The sequence below is a fragment of the Apis mellifera genome, linkage group LG10 (assembly GCF_003254395.2).
Source record: "Apis mellifera strain DH4 linkage group LG10, Amel_HAv3.1, whole genome shotgun sequence".
NCBI classification, from domain to species: domain Eukaryota; kingdom Metazoa; phylum Arthropoda; class Insecta; order Hymenoptera; family Apidae; genus Apis; species Apis mellifera.
Window position 1 is genome coordinate 9,694,630 of NC_037647.1, and position 14,692 is coordinate 9,709,321.

Sequence of the window (14,692 nt, forward strand, 5' to 3'; positions counted from 1 at the left end):
AGACTCGCGGAAACGGGGAGGGAAGAGCGGAGGAGAAGCGAAACCGAACACCGAGGCGCCGGACTCGCAAAAAAGGCGGTGGAGGAACAAATAGGGCCCACCACCAATTAGGCATTTATTTATGCGCGCGAGGGTATATTAAACGAGCGGAAATATGAAGCGAAGAAAAGAAAGGAGGAGGGAAGGAGAAGCGTCTGTCCACCCGATTCGAGAGAGGCGCGATCGTAGATACACGTCGCGGTTGTAAAGAGCCGTGGCGGGTTCGTTCCTCGTTAACGAACTGCCAGCCCCAGTTTAAACATAAATTGCAGCTTTGAACCGTCTCCTCGGTGGCTGGCTGGCTGGCTGGCTGGCTGGCGTGTCCTGCGCATTCTCCGCGTGCCTCCTCGCCTTAAATCCGCCTTAAAACCTGGACTCGCCAATTCTAACCATCCTCTCTCATTCGAGAAATCAACCGGATGTATCGATACGTCACTGTCTTATTTCGAAGACACATTTTCATACTCTCGAGAGGACAAGAGAGGATGACGACGAGACAAGAAAAAAGGAAGGAGAGAATTGGTGGAAAAGCGGACGACTCGGTGACCCAGTTGCAGGAGGGAGGAGAGGGGGGATGAAAAGGCGAGTAGGCGAGAGAGCGAGGAAAGACGGGGACGGACAATGTCGCCTCGTTTATCAGAGCTGTATTGTGGAAGAATCGTTGCCCTTCTCGACACTTCTTCTTTGTTGGTTACATCCAACAGCTCCCACCGCTCGATCCTTTCTTTCGCCCGCTCCTTTTCTTCTCCTCTCCTCCGTCCTTTCCCTCTTCCTTCCCGTCGTCGCCCGGCCGCGCGCCGCCACGAAGAAGAGGCGGACCCCTCCTCGAGTGCGTGTCCTCGATCTCGTTCCGCGGTTATCTCTTTTAAAAAAACCAATTGTACTCGAAAGAAAGAAAGAAAGAAAGAAAGGGAGGAAGAAAGGGAGGAAGGAAGGAACGGGTCGAGTTTATATTGTATTATATCTCGAGAAAGAGAGAAATCGATCGAATCGATTTTTCCTTTCGCTCTCGTTTCCCTTCCCATTAAATTAAATTAACATCCCTCCCCTTTCGACGAATTATTATTTTTAACGACACCGCGATAATCGCGTGTACGTCGATACGAGAAGAAGGGGGGACGAAACTCGTTTTTTTTACACGTGTAAAAACGAATCGGGGGGAGAGAGAGAGAGAGAGAGAGAGAGAGAGAGAGAGAGGAAAAAAGGAACGGTCCGCGAACAAATTGCTCTCTCGAGAGAGAGAAAGAGAGAAGAGAGGGGGATAAAGGCGATACACAGGAACATCCTGTAGCAACGAGACCGAGGTATCCGCACGTGGGGCGTTACATAATTTAAATACGTGGCTTGTATACGCGGGTATAAGTTAAAGGTTCGGTTAAAACGGGGCGACTATAATTTCATCTCGACTGGTTATATCTCAGAGAGAGAGAGAGAGAGAGAGAGAGAGAGTTGAAACCCGACGAAATGTTCAAAATAGTGGTACAACCGATTGCTTTTAAGAAGGAACACCTTCCTGCTGTTCCCTTCCTCTCTCCTCTATCTACCTATTTTCTCCATCTCTGTGATATCACGGAGCTCGCGTCAAAGTTGAAAATCGGTGGACGAGATCGACGAGAGAGAGAGAGGATCAGGGACGAATCTGCTCCTCTTCTCTCTCTTTTTCTTTTCTCGCAACGAACGTTTTCTTCCGTTTTCTCTTCGGAAAAAAAAGAAAGGAAGGGAACGTTAAGTCGAGATAACCGTTCGTTATCGTTAAGCGTTAAGCGTTCCATGAACAAGCGTGTTTTTTTTCCTTTCTTTATTTCGTTCGTAATTGGGAGGAAAGAGGGAGAGAGAAGGGGCAAGATTTTTTTCTTCAAACTCCCTTCGCGGAGTTTATATTACGCGCGACCAACTCGCGCCACCGCGTTGCTCACCACGACGCTTTATTATTCCACGACGAGGAGATAAGGAAAAAAATATTTTTTCCACCACGGAGCATTTGAATATTTCATTTTTTTCCTTTCCTCTTTTTCCTCTTTTTTTTTCCCCTCACGACAGGTAAGCCTCCCCCCTCCCCGTTAATCTCTCTCGACTTATCCACTTTTGCACTTGTGCCGTCTCTCCCCCCGCTCGCGTTTCGTTAAAATTACGATTTGCGCTAATTACCGCGTGAAATATTTGCACGAGAGCGCGCAAAAGTAAGCCGTCAGTCAGATCGGGCTTAGATATACGCCGATTAGCACACCTATGCAATAATATCGCACCGGCTGATCTCGATCGAAACGCCGGCCTTTATAACTATCGTAAGACGAAGCTCTCTGGCGATATATCGATAAGCAAGATCCGTGTCTATTAACGGGATATCCCTGTAGCTATGCCACGCCGTAGAACACAGGAGGGGAGGGAGGGAGGTGCCCCAACGGGATTCCATTTTTTTCTTTCTTTCTCATTCTTTTTCCTTTTCGAGAAAATCTTCGACGGAGAGGACGGTCGAATTTCGAACAAAAAACTCTCGATCCAGATCTCCGTATCCCTTCTTACGTTTTTAATAATAGTAATAATAATAATTTTTGGTCATCCTTCGAGATTCGTTTAACGATTTTAAACGGTGCAAGGAAGCCATCAATGGTGATTTTTCGAAAGATTGCACGCGATTACGTTAACGTTCCTGAGCGCTAAGAGACTGAGAGATTCTTGAGCTCGAAAGCAGAAATTGGTAGGGAAGAATCGATCCACGCGTTAATATTTAATTGCGTTTACGTTTCTCTTTCCTTTTTTTTTTTTTTTTTTTTTAGGTTATCAAACGACACACACAATAAAAACGCGTTGTGTTATTTCCATAACGCGATAAAGGGTTGAACTGATCAAGATCGGGATTATTAATATGCATTTTTCACGATCGGCCCAGTTTTCCTTCGACTCGACCTGGGCAAAGGGAAACAGGGAGGGAGAAAGAGAACAACGCGTGGTTGCGTGGTTCTCCGTCGACAGGGGGAAACGTACGTGCGAAACGTAAACGCTCCGAGATCGGTCCGTTTCCTCCTCCGAGGGAGGAAGTTTCGCCAATAAAACGATTTAAAGCCAGATGCAAGTATCCCCGGTGCGCTTTCCCACGGATTCATCCGACGAAGGAGGAGAAGGAGGAGGAGGCGGTTAATGGCGGAGACCCTCCGTCGCTAATACGAAACACATGTTGGGGAAGCGCACAGCACCTGAGATCCACCGAACGAGGGTGGATATGCTCGCTGGGGGTTGGTCAGGTGCTGGCCGTGCAAAATGGAAACCGTTTTCGGAACAACACCTGAGGAAGAAGAAGAGGGACCCACGTGGCGGCCAGATGCCGGAGACGTGCACGCCTTGTCTACCTTTGTCTCTCCCCTACCTTCCCTCCCCGAGTTGCGACAGGTACTCTGCCGAAGAGGACCCACGTTTTCCCTTTCTTTCTTCTTCCTTCCCTCACAACGTTTTTACGATCGGAAAGTAACCGGACGAAAAATGGATTTTCTTCCTTTGCCGAGGTTGAGGCAAAACTCGACGCAAATCACGTTCACGATATCGTGAATTCTCGACGAATGAGAGGAAAAAAAAATCCAAAAAAAGCTCCAAGAGGAGATAATCCCCTCTCGGAAAAGGAAATATTCAAAGATCGGATAAGAATTCTTCTGCTCTATCGTAGGAGACAAGCGGCGATCATCCCCGAGATAGGGTCGAATATTTCGGGTTGAAGTTTGTAGAGGTGGGTTAATCGCGTTAACGATCCGTGTTTACCTCGGCGGGGTGAGCCGCGTGGGCGTGGACGGCGGGTAGAAACCGCGCCGTAAGCTCGGCGGAGGCTTAAGCGATAATTGTTTAGCTTGCGCGGTTAAAGTTTCGTCGCAACTCCGAGGAGGAGGGAATAAGGATATTAGCCTTCGTCATCTTTTCGTTTCTCTCCCCTTTCTTTCTCCCTTTGCTTGGAAAGGGTGAAACCGAGAGTGTATCCGCTGTTGAGATCTCGACTGTTGATCGCGGACGGATCCCAGCTCCGCGGCCGCGGAGCGAACTCCTCCAACTTGGCGGACTCCGGTTTTATTAGTTTTAAACACGCGTTAAATAAAACGGGACTAAAGCCCGGCCCTTAAGATCACGGCCGTGAGAGACGTAAAACCGTTCCACGGGATCGTGTAGGGGCGACGAGAAGGAGAAGGAGGAGGAGGAGGAGGAGAAGGAGGAGGCTCGACCCTTGCCCGGATTCCCTTCCCCCGTTCCGAGGGATTTCGTCGAAAACGCGAGATTCCCGATGAGCCCCGGCAAACTGCCTAGTAAATTGTGCCCGAAATCAGGAGATACTAGCCACTTTCAAAATTATATCCTCCCTTTCCTTCTCGCGTGAATCGAAAAACAGTAATGTTAAGCGTGTATGCTTTTTCTTCTTTAATTCAAATTGAATTAATTTTAGAAATAACTGTGCAACGCTATAACTAGAATCGGTGATATTTCTCGCGAATATAACCTAGGGGAAACCTAATAAATTGTGCCCGAAATCAGGAGGATACTAGCCACTTTCAAAATTATATCCTTCTTTCCCTTTCCTTCTCACGTGAAGAACAGTAATGTTAAGCGTGTATGCTTTTTCTTCTTTAATTGCATTCAAATTGAATTAATTTTAGAAATAATTGTGCAACGACGTAACTAGAATCGGTGATATTTCTCGCGATAATATAACCTGGGGGAAGGGAAGGAGGGAGGTTAATGGGGTCGTTCGGGGAAAGAGATCGTGATTCAGAAGAAAATGAGCCTCTTTTCTTTCCTTTTTTTCTTCTTTTTTTTTTTTTTGCTTGCGCGCGCGAAGAGAAAGAACACTCCTTCCTGGAAGAAAGTAGCTCATTCGTAGCGGATCGACCCCGCCGCGTTTAATTAGGCGGCTTCTTTTCCCGAGCTAGTGTCCCCAGGAGAGCGAAAGGAATCACGAGGCGAGACCGAGACCCGGATGTGCTCTCCATCTCACGGAACAACCTTCCTCCAACCATCGAGGCCACGTGGAGGACCCTCTCTCAATCAGTACGCGGATTACACTTTTAATTCATTTTTCTTCCCTCCTTTTCTTTTTCTTTCCAACTCGATCGCGTCTCCCGCGTGCAACCGATCGAACCTCGTCAGACTGCTACTTTAGATATTTCATACTCGAAGTGTCTAATATACGAAATTTAAAAAATTGAAAATTAAGGAATAATCGAAAGGATATCGACAGCTTCCTTTCGAGTCGAGTCGCGTCTCGGTCCGTTCTCCCCCTCCCTTCATCCTCTTCCTCTTCCCTCTCCCTGAATGAATGAACGGCCATAAACGTAAACCGTGTTCTTTTAAGTGAGGCGCGTTTAAAGAGATCGGCAAAGCGTGTACGCGCGCGGTTGGCTTTTCGAGGGAGGCCCTTTTTTTCTCTCTCCCCTTCTCCCGATCGAGTAAACGCGACAGAGAGAGAGAAAGAGAGAGAGAGAGGGGTTCTCGAGAGGACGGGGAGGGGGTGGGTAGTTTAGACGAAGGCGTAGGGTAGGCAGGCTTGGCGCGGATAGTAATATTCTTGAACCCCCAAGAGAAGGCTTACTGCAATAACCCCCGCGGCTCAAACTCGAAACCCACCGCCGCCGTTCACTCTGCGTGTATCTCTTTTATCCCCTCCCCCTCCCACACGCGAGTCGCTCTATAAATCTTGGCTCCACCTTTGGAGAAAAAAGGAAAAATTTTCGAATTCGAGGTATCCATTTTTCTCCCCCGATTCTCTCCTTTAATCTTTTCACGAGATTAACAATTATCGTAAAAATAAATAATCCCATGGAAGGAGGTGGAGATGGTCGTTGAATCTAGGCGATGTTGTTATAGATGCGTGTATATATATATATATCAGGTTGAAAAGGCAAGAGTTCGAGAACGGGAGAGGATTCGAGGGATCGGTTGAAATTTCATAACCTCGCTCTCGTTTATCCACCGATACGCGCGCCACGATACGTATCTGTGATGCCGACATCGATCTGATAACGTGTTTACCGAGGTGCTACCTCGTCTATGCGCTATCCAACCCGATCTAACCGGCCGCCAACTATACGTATCTACCTATCTACCGTTCCAATGTTATAATTTCGCGCGTAGAATAATACCGATTTCGATATCGGGATATCCCCAGAGGAGAGATTGATTTCTCTCGTAGAAGAGAGAGAGAGAAGAGGGGAGGAGAGCTCGTTACATTTTACAACTGGGAAGAAGGAGGAAGAAAAGGAAAAAGGAGAGAGAAAATGGGAAGGAGGAGGAGGAGGATCGGTCGTCACGCTCGATTCCCCAACTACGCAGAGCGTAATTATTGGTATTATTTCGAGTGGCGGGAAATGGAGTTTGGGGGATGGCGAAGAAACGCGAGAATAGAGAATCGACGGTACACCGCGTGTGTATCGAGGCGCGGCTGCCTCCTTCTCCTCGAAATTAGTGGGAGCTGATCGAGGGGTAGAAAAAAAATTGGTGGCAATAAAAATAAATTACATGCATCGTAACGGCCGGTAGTATCGGGCCGGGAGTTGGCTCGCAGGCATCCATCCCGCTTGCATACTTCGGGTCCTGATTAAAATTGGGGTGCGGCGGGAGAAGAAGAAGCCGATCGGCTCGCCCCGAGCCTTCTTCTCGCTCCTCTCTTCCTCTTCTTCCTTTTTCCTTTTTCCCTTCGGCGGCCCCTCTCCTTCCTCTCCTTTTTCACTTCTCCTCCATTTATAATCGACGCGCGTAACACTTTTCCTTTTTCTCTCTTTTCCTTCGTTTTTTTACCTTCTCCCCTCCCCTTCCCTTCGCTCCACCTTTGTAATCATCCCCTTTTGTCGTCTCAATCGTAGCGCGAGAATTGGCTGCTCGAGGATTCGCATTCGATCGGTAACGGAAGTCGCCTTTCTTAGACGAATCGAGAAGGGAGAAGAGGGAAGGAGGAGAGATAACCGCATCCTGTTACACGCGTTTTGCATGCGCCACTCGGAAAAAGAAAATAGCGGAGAAACATTGATTTGCCGCTGTAACCTGAGAGAGAAAGAGAGCTAGATAGGGGGGAGAAGGAGAGTGAGAGGAAGATCGAGAGAGAGAGAGAGAGAGAGAGGGGCACGCGCGTAGGCGTACGTAAGAGACCTACTCGACTCTCCTCCGAGGTAGAACGTAAGAGGCGCGGTATCGACGCCGCGTTCAGGCACTGTTTTCGCATTTATTTAAAGCACAAGGACACCTAGTCGAGTCCTGGGTTTGCAGTCCGGTCGCAAAGTGGCAAGATGTGTCCTCGTCGTCCACGTAATCGCGCGGGCCGTGAACGGTGAGGTGTGTGCGTGTACGTGCGTGCGTGCGTGTGCTTCGAAGGAGAGGGAGAGAGAGAGAGAGAGAAAAAGAGGACAAAACTCTGCGCGAAGAACTACCGCGCGTTCATTACGCGCCATTACTCCCCGATAAATCGTCCCCCGGGATGGCGTCCGCCTCGAAATCCTTCGTGATTAAGGATTAAACAACGTGATCGCGTTAATCGTAGTTATCCACACCGATCGCTCGTACGTAACCGCTTATTTGCCCTGCTTTAACTCGACCAGGGCCCACCTCGACCGATCCTCCTCCTCCTCCTCCTCCTCGCCCCGTCCTGGAGTTTGTCACTCCACCTCGAGCGCTTTCTTCGCGCCACGATCATCGAGAGGATCGTGTGGAAATTCGATCGTCTGAAAAATTGAAGCGAAAGCGATCGGGATGGCGAGAGAGTTTTGAGAGGATTGGCAGTAACTTAGCGGGAAACGATGCCCCGATATCGAAGCCGGTGACCAACGGATTACGAGACGCGCAACGATCGCGTGCAAGTGCGATCGTGTACGCGCGTAGGCGTATACGAGTTTGTTTGTAAACCGTCCTCTCCTCTCGATCAACCTCCTTTCCATTATACCTTATACCCTCCCCCCTCTCTCGATCGACCCACGATTACTCGCGAATTAAGACGCGTTTCGAAGAACTTGTATAAATATATATATACAACTTGGAAAAAAGCTACCGTTCGATGCGTGATTCGAGCGTTTTAAACGACCGAGGGATCGAAACTCGAGCGCTCGATCTCTTCTCGATCGAAAAGATGGGAGGAAAGGAACGATCCTTTTTCGAGTGAAACCTCGAAACTTCCTCCCCCCTTTTATCGGGACGGAATCGGTGGGAGTTTTTTCGATGTCGTGCAGCCTCGAGATCGATTTCTCAGCGAGGCGATCTCTCTCTCTCTGTGTGTCGGGATACGAGGATGAAACGAGGTGCTCGGGATCGGGACGGGACACGGGCGAGCTCCTCCCGTGAGCTGAAAGTGCGTGCTCCCGGCGCATTCTCGTTATAATTGCACGTCGGCCGGCTGAAACGCGATGTGGATCGCGTGACCGTCCGCATGGGTAGCGGTTTGACGACGCGCAAGGTGCCCAACGATGTTGCGATGATGCTGCCCCGATCCGCTCCCAGAATCCGGAATTAGCGGCTCGTCATTAGCGGCCACGATTAACAGGATGACAGTTTCTCGCCAACCTTTCGAGTAACGAAAACTCGTTGCTGATTAATAACCTCGGGGCACAAAAACACCGCGCCGTTCCCCTCCCTCCGGCGATGAATTCTGCGAATTCTTTCTCTTCTTCTTTTTCCATGATCGATCCACTCTCGTGCAACGAATAATTAAACGCGAGAAATATAATAATAATAAGAAGAAGAAGAAGAAGAAGGAGAGATATCCCTTTTGGCAAATACTCGATTATCCCAAGAATCGCGTAGAATTGCAAGTTGATCAAGTGGGTAAGAACGCGTTATCGAGCAAGTTGATCAGCATTGGCAGGCAGGCAGGCGGAGAGCAGGCAGGGATCCCGTGAAAGCGCGCACAAGGTCGACATACCTACCTACTGGCATAGGAAACGCAGCAGAGAGAGGGGGTTGGTTCCAGCCGCCCCCGGGATGGGTGTTGCGCGTAGAACGCGGCATAAATATGTAAGAGCTACCCCCCTTCGGGCCGTTAGCCCCCTTCGGTGCCCCGTCCCTCTACCTCCGCTTCCTGTTTCGCTTCCACCACCCTCCCTCTCTTCCCCAGACCTTGCGCAACCCCCGTGAGAGAAGCGTGGGTGACGTCAGAGAGCCCACGTCACCGGCTGCGTGCAACGTCAGTGATCGAAGCCAGCTGAATCGGACCCCGCCAACTTCCTCCTCTCCCTTCTCTCCCTTCCATCTATTAAAAAAAAAAAGAAAAGATTTCCTTCCTCCTCTGTTCCTCGTCGCAAACGAGAATTTTCTCGCGAGAATCAGCGTCCACGCGTGATCTCTGTCGATCGATTCGAGGGAGAGATCGATCAGCTGACGGGCGAGGACTCGGCGGTTCCGTGCCATCCACTTGAATGGAGAGCGGAGGAAAGGAACAGGACGAGGCAAGGTGCTCATTGTGATGAAGCATGAGTCTGACCTAGTCGGGTAGTGGGGCAGGTCGCAGCGGATGATACATACATATTTATGTCGTGCACCGCGTACCACCACCACCACCACCACCGTCGCCGCCACCACCACCGACGTCGCTTCTACTACTACCAACCCCTCCGTCTCTCTCTCTCTCTCTCTCCCCTCCTCCCCGCTTTGAACACTCTCACTCTCGCTCCCGCCTCGCCTCCTCCTTTTCTCTTTCCTCCCCCGTTCCTCGGCTCTTCCTCTCGTTCGTGCCGCCTCGAGTCGCGTCGGAGGGCCAGGAGGAGGCAGGAAAGGCAGGGGTGCCATTGGCCTTCGTCCCGGGTTGCTAATCAGGGCGCGAAAGGTGCGCGTCCCGGGCACGCGCCGCTTCAAAACCGACCACGAGGGGAGACGAACGCGCCACGTGAGACGAAAGCGCGAGGATCTCCTCTCCTCTCCTCCTCCCCGCGAAAGTGGAACGTCTCGACCTTTCGCCGCCCCAACTTTCGCCGCGACAGTTCGAAACTCCGAATCCGCGCCAGCTCCTCTTCCTCCTCCTCTTCTTCTTCTTCTTCTTCTTCGTTTCCTAGACCGGTTTACCTCGCTGCACTTGAGAGAGAGAGCGTGTATAATATGTGTCATTTACATACGGTTTTATTATCCTTCGACGGGGGCCAAGAAAGAAAGACACTTCTCATCTTCTGAGACACGAAACGAGGCGTCGATCCGTTTTCCAACAAATTTTCGCAACGACACCTCGCTCTTATTTCGATCCTATCGCTCTCCCTCCTGGTGGAAAAGTAATCTTAATCTTGGATGGAGGAAAAGAGAGATCGTAATAACAGAGTTGTTGAGATCGGTCGGTGGAAAAGCTTACGAGGAGGATTTGTATGAATTTACGGTTGCGCGCGACATGGGGGAGGGAGAAGGAGCGGAGAGAGTGGGGAGGCGCGCGTCGTCACGGATTACTCAGGATGCGCGTGTCTTCCCTTCGCCAGCTCTTGTCCATCCCGATGGAAATCGCCCAAGAAAAGAAGAAACACGTACGCGTCGGTTACATAAAGGACCCTTCGTGTCCCACCTTCCCCGCGACCAGATCCCCCGGATTCGTTCCGTGATCGTAACGAGACAGGGGCGGAGGTATCCTCCTCTATCATCCATCGTCTCGTACGATACTGTCTACGAAAACAAATAAATAAAATGTACAACCCAATGTATTTAATTACTCAGCGTTGCATATGTTTGCAAAACATTTCAAAGTATCCGAAGAAAAGCAAACAGGTAGGTGACTATATAAAACAGCGTTCACGATGATAAAAATTCCAATGAATTTTAAATTGACGTTGTTATCCGAGGAATCGAGGGAAAAATTTCCAAGTTGGACGGATCGAAGAATTGAAAATTCGATCGAAGGGGAAAGGAAAGAAAGGGGAGGAGGAGCGGCACGCCGCGATGCATTCGAAATATCGTGTCACCGGGTCAAGTGTCTCCGCGAGTACGAGTTAATTAAGAGCAGATGAAAGATGCGGCGGTCTAACCGCATTATACCGCGTTTATATATACAAGTTTCTCGTATCCCTCTCGTGACTCGCGACAACATTGTTAAAAGCATAAAAGAAAAAGACGATAAAAAGCGGTGTACGAATTCGTCCTTAAAACTTAGCCGTGAGCGATTGGGAAAAGTGCTGACGCTCGCGAAACCCGAGATACAACGAGTCAGGTAGGAGATACGACTTGCAAGCCTCGACAGGGTCTAAAGTCTAATAACGTCCGAGGTTCCAAGTTAACTACCCCCGAGAGGAAGGGAGGAAGAGGAGCCTCCTTTTCGAAAGGAACGTTGTATAGCCTATTCCAACCAAAATATCTCCTCCTCGACGCCGGCAGTCGAAACGAGCGCTCGTTTGTTAACCGACTCTTATCGAGCGACCAAGAAACTAAGAGTTTCCCTTCGAGAAGAGAGAGGGGAGGGGAGTGCAATTTTTCTCGCTACATACGTGACGGGAGTGGAAACGACCGGGGGAGAGGAGGAAGAAAAGAGAAAGAGAAGAAAAGGGAAATTCGTCGCGAGTATCCGCTATTCCACAGCGTTTTAATCGGCGCTGCGAGGAGAAGCGAAAGTTTCGAGAGGGGCGGTGGTAATCTTCGATTCGTAAATCGGAACCGGTGCTATCGGAATTCGCATTAGATCGGTAAAGCCTGATTCGCATTGACACGTATCGTGCCTTTGGGGCGGAAAATATGATTGCTTCTCGTCTGGATGGATAAGCAGCGGGGCTCGGATTAATGCCACCCTCGGGGATTCCCGGCTTTTCCACCTTCGCTTACTCCAACTTCTCTTTTTCTCTCCCTCTCTTTTTAATAAGACTCCGATTTGTATATAACTCCTGAACGATCGTTCGTCGAGAAGAAAAGAAAAAAAGAGGAGAGAATCTTTTGGAGCGCACAAAAATTTAGAAAGAAGTGTACCCCTCTAACTAAGAGGAAAGGGGGAAGGGGTTCTGGTTCCCGGCTAATCCGGTGGACGAGACAACAGTGTCTGCAACAGTACAGAGAGGAGAGAAACACGTGCGATTTATATAAAAGTTGGGACGATCGATAGCGGACGTCATGGTCGGAAAGTTATCGTGGGATCGATAAAAAGTCTGGCAATAAGCTATCGATACGGAGGCAGCGTCGTTTTATTGTGTCACGTGCGAGGCCGTGCCCGTGCAACCCCTCCGCGTCTATATATCAGTCGCGTCAGAGGGGAGACGTCGATATCCCTCGATCAATCATTAATAAGGCCTGAAACCCCAAATACATACGGGACCGGAGAGGGAGAGAGCCGAGAATCCAGAAAAATTGTATATCGGCAACTGTTTCTGTGCCGTGAGCGCCGCGAATTGATGGAATTTTATATCTTCCCGGCGGTGATTTCTTACTCCACATCCCTCCCCCCCGTCGCAACGTTTCCAACGGACCGTCACGTTTTCGCTTTTGCCCGCCACTTGCTTTACCTCCACAGGAACCGACTTTTCGCTTACTAGCCGATTTATGGCGGCGAGCATCGCGACACGATTTTCAACTTATCGTCCAACAACGCGCTCCCCCCTCCTCTTTTCTCTCTCTTCCTCTCTCTCTTTAAAAATAAAGTCGATCGCTTTATTATATCCCCCTCCCTCGTTCTCTCTCTTCAATTCGCATCGCTTTCGACTCTAACTCTTCGTGTGTATATATATATATATATTGTACGAAAGAAGGAATTTCGTTTCTCGTTTGGAACGATCTTTGCAGAAGGGAGAGTCTCGAGAGTTTTAACGAAAGCTTGTCCCTTCCTTTCGGTCTGATTTTCAAATTTTCGCGTCATCCGAACACGAGTTGCTCCCCAGAAACGGCGTTTCCATCGGGAATCCCCGGGGGAGGAGGGTGGGGGGAGGTTGGTTGGTTGGTTGGTTGGTCGTTACGATCCAGGAACAGCCGAGGAGTGGATACAGAGTTGCGGTTTAAAACTCGTCGTCTCCCTCTTCTCGTCTCTCCTCTGCTCTTCTCTCGATCGGCAACGACCCCATCAGGAACTCGGGATTCAGCACAGGCTGATCAGCAGAAACGCGCCAGCCCTTGCCTTCACTTGCACTCACGAGAACGACCCTCGATGTCTTTACAGTCGATGACTACCCTCTCCTCCTCTCTTGTCTCGCCGAAAGGGAGGGACGATGACAGCGGAAACGGTGGAATTCGCTTTTTGACATTACATACACACACACACACACAAGTATATACGCTTCCATTCCTTCTCGACGATCTGGAAAGAGGGTGGACAAAGGTAAAGGGTATTGCGAAACTCGTTCCACTTTCTCGTTTCGAAGAGAATATCATTCGATAATCGTAATCAGCTCGAAGGGATTAAAAGGTTTCGAGATCGGGAGACGGTTGGAAGAGTGATCCTCGTCACGGAGGCAAAGTCGCGGCCGATATTCACGGCTATAAACTTCCCGAAGGAAGGAAGACAAACGCGGCCTCGATGCCGAACGTTGCATCATTGATGCACGCTATTCCCCAAACGGCGCTAAGGTCGTGGTTTATCTGGCAATAACCGTGAAATATCTGCGGCCGAGACGCGCCGTGTCGTGGCCGATTGCCGCCAACCATTTCCATCCCGTTAAATCTCCTCCCCCTCTTCTTTTCGCTCCCCTTCGATCTCTCACTCTCACGTCCATCACCGACCGAATCGTCATCGTTGAGAACCGACTCAGAATCATCACATCCGGATCGAAGCGGAGCTCGTATAAATCCGATCGAAGGAGGAATCGTTCGACCGAAGAAAGAAAGAAAGAAAGGAGGAAAGGAGACGGCCCTTATAGGGGCCAGACGGCGGCTATAAGGCCCTTGGCCAGTAACAATGCGGCTTCGGCTTCGCGGTGTGTCTCGTAAATATAAATGATGCCGCGACGCGAGGGTTATACGAGCCCTGCTGCTACCGTGCGCTCCTCCGACCACGAATTCCTCCTCGTCTCCATCCTTCCTCCTCTCTCTCTCCCTTCTTCCTCGACGTACAAACGCTCGACATGCAATTCGCAACTGATCCAAGTGACACGAGGTCAGGACGACGAATCGAGAGGAAGGGATAACGGTCGATCGGTTTCGAAGGTGGATAAGGGATCGGTCGAGTTAAAAGTGGCGAAGAGAGGAAAAGGGAGGAGGAGGAGGAGATAAGATGGAGAGAGAGAGAGAGAGAGGAGGGCGGGGAAGGTCCATTAGGCGGTATCGGGACCATCGCACGGTAGCACCGACGCTCTCTGCATCTCAATGCCCTCGCTCGCCCCCTAACCCCCGAACGAACGGGCGAGCGAGGCGGAGGAGGGCCTCGATTTTTCGCTCCTCGCCTCGCCGACCTTCCTTCGGCCCCCACCGACACATGGCCCATGCCGAATCCACAGCGAAAAAGCTGCCGCCGACCGAACACCGGTAGCCCAGAAACCGCCCCTCTCCCCCTCGCCTCGCCTCGAGTTCGTCGCGATTTCGGATCATAGGAAACTGCGTGTATCTCCGTGTCTCTGAAAAATCCATTAGTGGAAGGGAGGGGGGAGGGAAGAGGAAGAAGGGAGGATGGGTGTATTCGTGTTGGAATATAATACGAGACGTTTCTCGAGGCTGAGGGAGGGGAGGCAAAAAGCGATGGCGTGTAAACTCGCTATCTTTTTACCGGATTCCGAAACGCCTCGAAATGTTAATTCGAGGAGAGGAGAGGCGCGGTTTTGCGGGG